The following is a 10,140-nucleotide window of genomic DNA, read 5'->3' on the forward strand; positions in this document are numbered from 1 at the left end:
TTAAAGTCCTCAATATGATCTGCCATTGAACACTTTTGTTTGAGATTTATCAATTGGCTAAAGAAGGTGTTTCTCTTTGTATCCTCATAATGTGCTATCATTTCCTCCATGAAAATTGACCATGTAACAAGTGGTTTACGAGAACAAATCCCTTTATACCATGAAAATTGATTCGGTTCTAAATATGAAGATGCAATACGTACCTTTTGTAACATTTTCAACTCATGTAGATCAAAATATTGCTCCATTTGTAGTATCCAATTTACCGGATCCTTGCCATCAAACTTCCTCATATCGCCTTTTCTTGATTTTAGGAGCTCAATCTTGAAATGACTATAACTCTGTGATTTTGGATCTTCCAGTTCTGAAATCACGACGTGAAGTAGCCCTCTGCATCCTCTTTCCAGTGCCATCAGTCTGATCGAAATTGGATTCTCCAAGAAATATTTATGCACATTCTCCCAAGATGACCTGATTATATACCTTTTCAGAAGAGCACAATTGTATGAAGTGCCCTATGTCACTGTTTTGACCTTCAGATCTAAAAAATATACACAGAAAATTACAGTCCGTCCTCTTTTTGTAACTTCTTATGAGATTTCAATCTGATGCTCAAAGAGAGAGTTATGATGCCTTTCCCTAGGTCACATGTTTGGAATGTAATTCAAGAGTTTGCAAAAACCCTAACTTCCTCAGATCATATGTCTGAAAATATAGCAAGACAATCTTTGAAATTCGGACCCGAAGTTCAGAAAGCTTTCAGCTCAAAATGGGTTTTTTTAGCTTCTGAAACGTCACAGAAAAAATGTTATAGCGAAAATGCCATGATGACCTGTTTGGAGCAGCGAAACCCTAGAATCCAAAGCTCTAATACCAAATGTTATGAAACCAGCTCACAAAAATATAGAAAAGATAGATCAACGCCTTAGAAATAAGCCTCTTCGAGGGGGAAACCTCCTTTACATTACACAAATGAACAATTCTTAGATGATACAAATGACAAGACCTCCTTTCTATATATAGGAGTCTAAGGGGTCATAATATAATTAGAGCCGATATAATAATAATAATGTAAGGGCACAATAATAACAATAGTGGGCTTCTATGGGGCACAATAATAACAATATGGGGACTACATGGGCACAAAAATATAATAAGGGGGTTGTACTAATAACAATAAGGGGTTACACTAGTAGTATAGGGACCTAACACACTAACAACTACACTTGACATGGAAGCATTACTTTCAACACCCTCCCTTAATGCTTACATGGATAACAAGAAAAACACATATTACATCAATAAATAAATATTTGTATGATTGGTCTTCATCAACACTCACATCCACTCTGGAATCTCGCAAACTCGACTCTTTCACCACCAGATCTTTGAGCTTTCACTTGACCTCCATTTAAAACGTAACCACCTCTGACCATCGTTGATGAAATTTGCAAGATCAAACAATATTGATACCTCAGCTCATCGAGGCTTCCACGATAAGAGTTATCAAGTAAAGAACAATCATATGGACCAACCACCATCTGTCAGATATTTCGCTTTCGATTATCCGTCAGTTTCTAGGATGGAGGTCTGGATACTGAATGTGTTCAAAAGTTGATCAAACAACTTGACCTTACAAGAATTGATGTTTCAGACACCAGGGCTTCCAGTTTAAGAACCACCAACCCTTTTTATAACCAATAAAAACACACGAGAATTGATGTTTCGGACACTGGGGCTTCCAGTTTAAGAACCACCAACCCTCTTTAATATGAATTTGCACACAACTAAATATCAAACCCACACCATGAAATAAAAGACACATTTAGACACACAAACAAACCCTAAAACATTGACCCATGAAAACAATCATTGCCACAATAGACATTTTAATTCAATAGGCCTGCATAAATCTGAACATTGACCTTGTTCCCGTCAGCTCAGACAAAATTGAATTTTCAGCTTACTAGCCCAAGGCATTGGAAACACTTGATGTAGATGTACTTCGAGGCTTAGTGCTGAGAGAAACAATTTCAAACCATTGTAGCCAACAATGATTTTAATGCCAGCTTGGTTCCCAACATTGACACAACCCGAATGGAAAAGGAAATCCATAAGCAAGTTAATTAAAGGAGTTTGTTCAACGTTTCCCTTTTGTGCCTTTTCTTTGCTCACAATGTACACCATAATAGCCAAATGTTGAGTCCCAACATTGTTTCCCAATTAGATGACATAGATCGCAGCGCCAAACAAATTCGTTGCATGAAGAACACATTGTCCTGCCAGCTGCAAGCTTGGAGGAGATAGGCCTTGGTGTTATGCCACTTACTCTATTAAGCTTGGACATGCATGACCCCAATGAGAGCATCAGGGCATAGTTCTGATATGTGTTGAACACGAATGCCAGATCCAACATCGATCCTGCACACAGTGAGAGGCGATTCACAGAGACAGTCCTTCTGAACAAATGCAGCAGGAGGAAAAATATTCAGTGGATTCCCTTGAGGAATCTTGCCACACATACCACAATCCTTCTCTTTACAACAACATGAGGCCCGTAATGGACATTGATCCCCTCCAAATGCAGATCAACACTTTGAATTCCACTATGGCCACTAATGATGTGCCCCTATTTACTTTTGTCATCGTAGCTCCTGATCCCAAATTCTTGTCCAGATCTCGTCCATACCATATTAAACAAAAATTACAAGTAAAAGCACCATTGATAAGATCTTGATCAGTTCCCATGCTTGGTGAAATTGCGTTGTTGTAGAGGTCGACGACATCCATGCTTGCTAGGACACAGACCACTATCAATGTTATTCTCATTGGCTCATTCGCTCATCTTTAAGCCTCAAATTAATGAATGATGTGCACAAACAACCCTTTACTCCTTCATAAGTGACAACTACATGATTGTTGCTCTTGGTTCTAGAAACATATGTGTACTTGCAGTTTTATGCAAGTTCCACGAAATTGATCTCCGTCTCCACCTCTCATCAACATAATTTGCACAATGGCTTAGGATCCGATTGAAGTCTTGTAGGTAGAGAGAAAAATGATGGCTATTTATTGGATACAAATCTACAAAACCACACTCACACATAGATCTAAACAGGGAGAAATAAATCTCACAACATAAATCAACTATCACACACCTATATTGATCTATGTATGTAAAAAACAATAACACTCAAGACTCTCTCACATCTTCTTGGCCTTCCCGGAAGGGAATCAAGCCAAATTTAGGTCTGATACCATGTTCAAAATTGAGAGATGTGGAATGAACGAGATTTTACACAATACAAATCACACTATGTTTTATTGATCGCATAAGACATTTACATATATAAGAATTTGATCAGTAACTCCAACAAATTATGACTTAGACATGACTCGACTCCAACTCATAACATAGGAACCAACAACTTCTAGATTGATGCATAGGGACTCACAATGACAACTGCACTTGACATGGAAGCATTACTTCCAACAAAAAGGTGTTTCAAATCCTGGAATGCTAGCAAAACAGAGTGTTAGCCTAGAGACTAACTCGCATGGGAAGTGTCTAGGGAGCATTATAACTAGCCTAGGCAGTGTCTGGGGAGCATTATAACTCGCCTTGGCAGTGTCTGGGGAGCGTTACTCTGGCCTAAATGGTTAAAACAATAGTAGGACCCAGGGACATGCTGTATGAGGGGATGACTTGTATCCTGAAGGTTTTGTGGATGATGTTGGATGAATGTGTGTGATGTCCCATCGATTCCACTTCCTTAAGGTCACTAAGGAGGTTGAATATGATAATAGTAGCCTCTCGTCGCATGCTTACCCCGGTTGGCTAGTTACTCGGGTAGATGTGGGAGGAGGGTGTTACATCATGTTGGTGGACAAACCTCGTCAAAATTTTTCCATTTCCTAGCGGGAAATTCTAAATACCTTCGAAACTATTCGAAGTGGCTTAGTATGGAGGGGGGATCAGACACTCCTGTTCGATGGGGTATTGATCCTTGGTTGGGATGTCAGCAGAGCCACCTTCTCCTTGATCAATTATTACCATCCCTTAGAGTCTGAGGTTTTTTAAAACTTGCTCATATTGCAGATCCCACTTCTACATATTTATGGTTTCAAGGATGGAAATCTGCAAATGATTTGGGCATTACGAGAATGTATTACAGATAATGGAACTCCTATATAAACGATCTCCATATTTGACATATTAGAATTTTTGATAATGCGGATGAACTTATTTGGATGAGGGCCAAGTGTGGATTTTATTCTCCAAAGGTAGGGTATAGTTATATCTTTGCTACTCTTCACCCTCCTAAAAGTAAATGGTGGTGGTAACATTTGTGGAAAATAAAATGTCCACCAAAATAAAAAATCCTTTTTTGGTGTATTCTAAATGGTAAGGTCACGACTTGGGATGTATTACATAAACTATTTTCTATTGGTCCGGGTGGGTGCTCTCTTTTCTGGCTTGATGGAAAAACGATTGACCACTTATTCATGCATTGCTCTTTCATTATATCCACTTCGGACAATTGTTGCATTATCAACTCTGAGGTATCTATTTTGTAAGGTCAATCTCTGGGATTTGCCTAATAATATTGGTTGTCCCACCTAGCTTCTCGCAAAGTTTTTGGTCCCCCCTTTGATTATTTTATGGGGCCTGAATCGCACATAATAGAGCGATCTTCCAGGACCTCATATCTTCTCTAAGTCATATTGCAGCTGAGGCGTTCACGATCTTGGGTTATTTACCTCAGGAATTTGTATCTCGTCATTCTCGTGTGTTTGTGGAAGTCTGTCCGGATAGATCTATCACATGAGATTTTTTTGATGGTGCCTCTTCAGATATGGGAGGACGTAGCAGGGTCGGGTTCATTCTTCATGTTCCCCCTGTTCACTCCTTTCACGTTTCCATTGGTTTGGGGTCCAGGTCTAACAACTTTGTAGAATTGCTTGCATGTCATTCCCTTCTTGCTTTTGCCATTAACCATAGAGTATATCATATTCAGATTTACAGGGACTCAGAGCTTGTGATTTCTTGGATTACTGGTTCACAATTATGCAGGAATTTCATTTTGCAACCTATTTTGCTTGATTCAATGCATCTAAAAAATATGCTCACTTTGTGTTCATGTCAACACATTTACATGGAATTGAATCATGTTGTTGATGATCTTTCGAAGGTTGCTCTCACCTTGGAAATTCACTATTGGTGGGTTCTAGAGGAGCTCAATGACATTTCTATAGTTACTTTTTTCAGTCATGCTCCTGGCATGCCTCTTGGGGCTATTGGGGATCCATAGTTTTTATCTCTTATTTATGCAGGGCTATTAAGATATATATATATTTGTATATTTTTTGTTGCTTTGTCTTTTGATTGGATAGACCGATAGTCTGATGACAGACAAACTATAAAACTTGCTTGATGGTATTGTTTGGATTGCCGATATGTTCATGGCATGGATGATAGGGGAACCCATGTTTGTTTTCCACAAACTTGGATTTTTTTATCACTGAAAGATATGATGAACCGATTAAACAAGATACACACATTTATGTGTTTATAGAATGTCATTTGCATTATCTTTAATAAAAATTACGAATTATTTCTTACCGAAAAAATGAATAAATATATTATATAATGTGTATTTTTGTAATATAAACCACTTTCGAACTTACATGACAAATCAATTTTCTAAATCAATAAAGTTTTGGAAATGTTTGATAAACTTTTTGTATTTTTTATTATTTTTAAATTAATAATTAATTTTGAATATAATTTTATGGGAAAAAAATGGATTATGTAATTAAGGTGTTTTTTTTTTTAATATATTATAAATTTCATTTTTAATTTTTTAATAAAAATAGCTATATTGATCATCTCTTTTATGGAGTTGAACTGTGTAGAGAATTTGATTTATCTGATATGTTGACTCACCATCTATCTTCAAAGACAAAAACAAATTCCATTTCATCCCTGTATAAATAATTTCAACCCTCTCGCAAAGTCCAGAATTCAAAATGTGCTATGAACATAAATTCAAGACCACTCAGAGTAGCATAATTCTTTAACTTTCCTCACCTCTTTAATAGATGATATACATTATGTATTGTGCGAGTGCGGCACCCTTTTAGAATGGCTTTTAAAAACCATAAAATCTCTGCCCTTCAATCTCAATTAGATAGACCACCACGGTCATGGTATTCTCGCTTCGACCAGCCTTTCTTCTTCAATGTAAACTGTTTTGTGCTACTGCTGCTTCCAGAGCACAAGCCAATGCCGATGACCATGTGAAAGCGCTCTGCAAACAGGGTAACCTGAAGGAGGCACTCAAGCTTTTGCACGATACAGCTGCCCATTTAAACTCTTCAGCATACATCTCCCTCTTGCAGGCCTGCATTCGGAAGAAAGCTCTACCGGAGGGTAAAATTATACATGCCCACATCAATGGCAGCGGATTCATGGCAGACACAGTTTTGGGTAACACAATTCTCAATATGTATGCCAAATGTGGCAACACAGGAGATGCTCGCAGAGTTTTCGATCAAATGCCCGGGCGAGACGTATGCTCATGGACTCTGATGATTGCAGCTTATGCAAAGCATGGATTTGCTCACGAGGCCATTTTGCTTTTCAACCAAATGCGAGAAACCCTAGTCCAACCCAATCAGTTTACCTTTGCTAGCGTTCTTGTAGCATGCGCAAATTTGCCATCTCTGGAGCAGGGCAGGAAGATTCATGAAGAAATAATAAATGCCGGATTCCAGTCTGATATGGTTGTGGCAACGGCGCTGATACATATGTATGCAAATTGTGGGAGCATAGAGAATGCTCGCCGGCTGTTTGATAAAATGCCTCAACGGGACCTGGTCTCCTGGAATGCCATGATTGCGGGATATGCACAGCACGGGCTTGTTGTTGAGGCCCTGAAATTATTTGTTAAAATGCCTAAGAGAGATGTGTTCTCGTGGACATCCATGATCACCGGATTCACACAGAATGGTCTCATTCATGATGCACTGAAGCTCTTCAATGAGATGCCTCAGCGCAGCGTCGTGTCATGGAATGCCATGATTGCAGGACTTGCACAGAATGGGTTCATTGAGGAGGCCCTAAAACTGTTTCAACAAATGCCACAGAAAGATGTGTTTTCGTGGACAGCAATGGTAACAGGATATGCGCAGAATGGGTTAGTTGAGGAGGCGCTGAAACTATTCGAGGAAATGCCGAAGCGACAGGTCGTCTCATGGAATGCAATGATTTCAGGATTTGCTCAGAATGGGCTTGTTGAGGAGGCGTTGAAACTCTTCAAGAAAATGCCTAAACAAGATGTGGCTTCATGGAATTCAATGATTGTAGGATTTGCGCAGAATGGGCATTGTGATAAAACCTTGAAGTTTTTTCGAGAAATGCAAATGGCTGGAGTTCGGCCAGATTCAAAGACTTTCGTTAGTGTTTTGCAAGCTTGTGCCAACTTGGCAGCCCTTGAACAGGGTATGGAGATCCATGAGAAGATAAATAGAAGTCCTTCTCGGTTTGATATCTCGGTCGTGAATGCCCTGATAGACATGTATGCAAAGTGTGGGAGTGTACAGGAAGCACGCGACATGTTTGACAAAATGCATATAAGAAATGTTGTGTCTTGGACCATGATGATTGCAGGATATGCTATGCATGGGTATGCCAAAGAAGCTATCAGACTTTTTGAACAAATGGAATACTCTGGCATAAACCCAAACCATGTAACTCTACTAAGTGTTTTGTCTGCCTGTAGCCATGCAGGTCTAGTAGACGAGGGCTATCGGTATTTCAATCACATGAGTGATCATTATCACATTATGCCTGTCATGGAGCACTATAGGTGTATGGTAGATCTTCTTGGCCGAGCTGGGCATTTAGATGAAGCACAAGACTTTATCAACAAAATGCCAATAAAACCTGATTCTATTATATGGAGTTGTTTACTTGGTGCTTGTAGAACACACAACAATGTAGAGCTAGGCGAAAGGGTCGCAGGACATATTTTTGAGTTGGACCCTAAAAATGCTGCACCTTATGTTCTTCTCTCAAATATGTATGCTGCCGCTGGCAGGTGGGATGAAATTGAAAAGCTACGGAAAAGGATGAAAGAGAAAGGAATAGAAAAGACACCTGGATGCAGTTGGATTGAGGTCAGTAGAGAGGTGCATGCTTTCCTTGCAGGAGACAGATCACACCCACAAATGCAGAAGATTTATATGGAGCTGGAGAGATTGTCTCAGGGAATGAAGGCTGCAGGTTATGTACCAGAAACAAGATTTGTGTTGAATGATGTGAGAGAAGAGGAGAAGGAACACATCCTTCGCCACCATAGTGAGAAACTAGCAATCACATTTGGACTGTTAAACACATCCCATGGATCAACTATTCGCGTTATCAAGAACCTTAGAGTATGTTGTGACTGCCACTCTGCCATCAAGTTCATCTCCAAGATTGTTGCGCGAGAAATAATTGTGAGGGATGTCAACCGCTACCATCATTTCAAGGATGGACAATGTTCCTGTGGGGATTATTGGTGATGCCATGTGAAGCAAGCTATAAGCATAAACAGGCTTGTGAAAGGATGAAAGAGAAAGGAATAAAAAAGACACCTGGATGCAATTGGATTGAGATCAATAGAGAGGTGCATGCTTTCCTTGCAGGAGACAGATCAGACCCACAAATGCAGAAGATTTATATGGAGTTAGAGAGACTGTCTCAGGAGATGAAGCTTGCTGGTTCACCCCAGATACAAGGTTTATGTTGAATGATATGAATGAAGAGAAGAAGGAACATCTGCTTTGCCACTGGTATATTGAGAAGCTACATTCCGTGGATCAGCTATTCGAGTTATCAAGAGGGTCAGAGTGTGTGGTGACTGCCACTCTACAGTCAAGTTCATATCCAAGATTGTTGCGTGAGAATTAATTGCAATTTGTGAGGGATGTCAACTGCTAAATTCATTTCAAGGATGAATAGTGACCCTGTAGGGATTATTAATGATGCTATGTGAAACGAGCTGTAAGCTGGCTTGTGATGGTAAGAAGGTATTAAGCTTAATCTTTCATTTCAGTATCTTTCATATTGTATATCGGTATGTCTTTCTGTAAGTGGTCATATTTTTTATGATGTAAACAGTTTTGGACTAAATTAACTAGTTTCCAAAACGCCCACTTGGATATAGATGTATATAGAAACTAGGTTAATTTAACCACTGTTGAAAAAAAACTATGGGAACAGGAATCCATGACCTTAGGATTTGTGATATTGCTGATATTAACAATTCCCAGACAAAACAGTAAAATCTAATTTTGTCCAACTGCACTTTCACATTGGGATTGCTACCTAATCCTAACCCATTCTTATCAAACGATAATATGTGCAAAGATATGCCCTTGGCACCACTACAATATTTTTTTGATAGTGTTGTCTGCAATTGTATACCATGATGATTTATTTTCACATTAATACTCTCCTCCCTCCCTTATCTCTCAGCATTATCAACTTGCTGGAATTTCTTATAAGAACAAGGTAGATATTGATGGATTAGATTATATATTGTCTAAAAATGTTTTATTTCTAATACATTACAATTGTTAATGGTGTGGCTGAAAATCAACCACGGTACGTCCTGAACCCTCTCGTTTGTTTTCAATGAGTTAATTAGATATTATTGATAATACAGAATGTTACGTTTTCAATGCCTTTCGAGTGTTTGGCTCTTCCACTAACGGCAGATATGAGATTTTAAAATCTAACCACCGAATGGGTAACAAAGCATTTGCAAAAATATCTATGGCTCTTCCACTAACGGCAGATATAAGATTTTAAAATCTAACCACCGAATGGGTAACAAAGCATTGGCAAAAATATCTAGGAACGAGAGATAAGCCATTAGACCTCAAAGGCAATTGGTGATTGGTTAGAACATGGTACGTGCATCCAATAAATCGTAACAAAGCCATTTCAAGTGGAGTGTGTTATTAGCGTAACTCAAACTCTAATTTTAAAATTGCAAGAGACTTGTAACAAAAATATAGAACTTAAAAACTAATATGAAATATGAAACTAATAGAGTACTGAGAATAGTAAACAAGCTGGGGATGAAGAGT

At 38.7% G+C, this 10,140-nt stretch overlaps 1 pseudogene; it reads left to right on the forward strand.

The window, feature by feature from the left end:
• Positions 1 to 6,052: 6,052 nt before the first annotated feature.
• LOC149207858 (pentatricopeptide repeat-containing protein At2g03880, mitochondrial pseudogene) lies at positions 6,053 to 9,360 on the forward strand (annotated as a pseudogene).
• The last annotated feature ends 780 nt before the right edge of the window (positions 9,361 to 10,140 follow it).

The sequence above is a fragment of the Pinus tabuliformis genome, chromosome 1_2 (genome assembly GCF_031772625.1).
Source record: "Pinus tabuliformis cultivar Carrire ecotype Pingquan chromosome 1_2, CPIR1, whole genome shotgun sequence".
Classification (NCBI taxonomy): Eukaryota; Viridiplantae; Streptophyta; class Pinopsida; order Pinales; family Pinaceae; genus Pinus; species Pinus tabuliformis.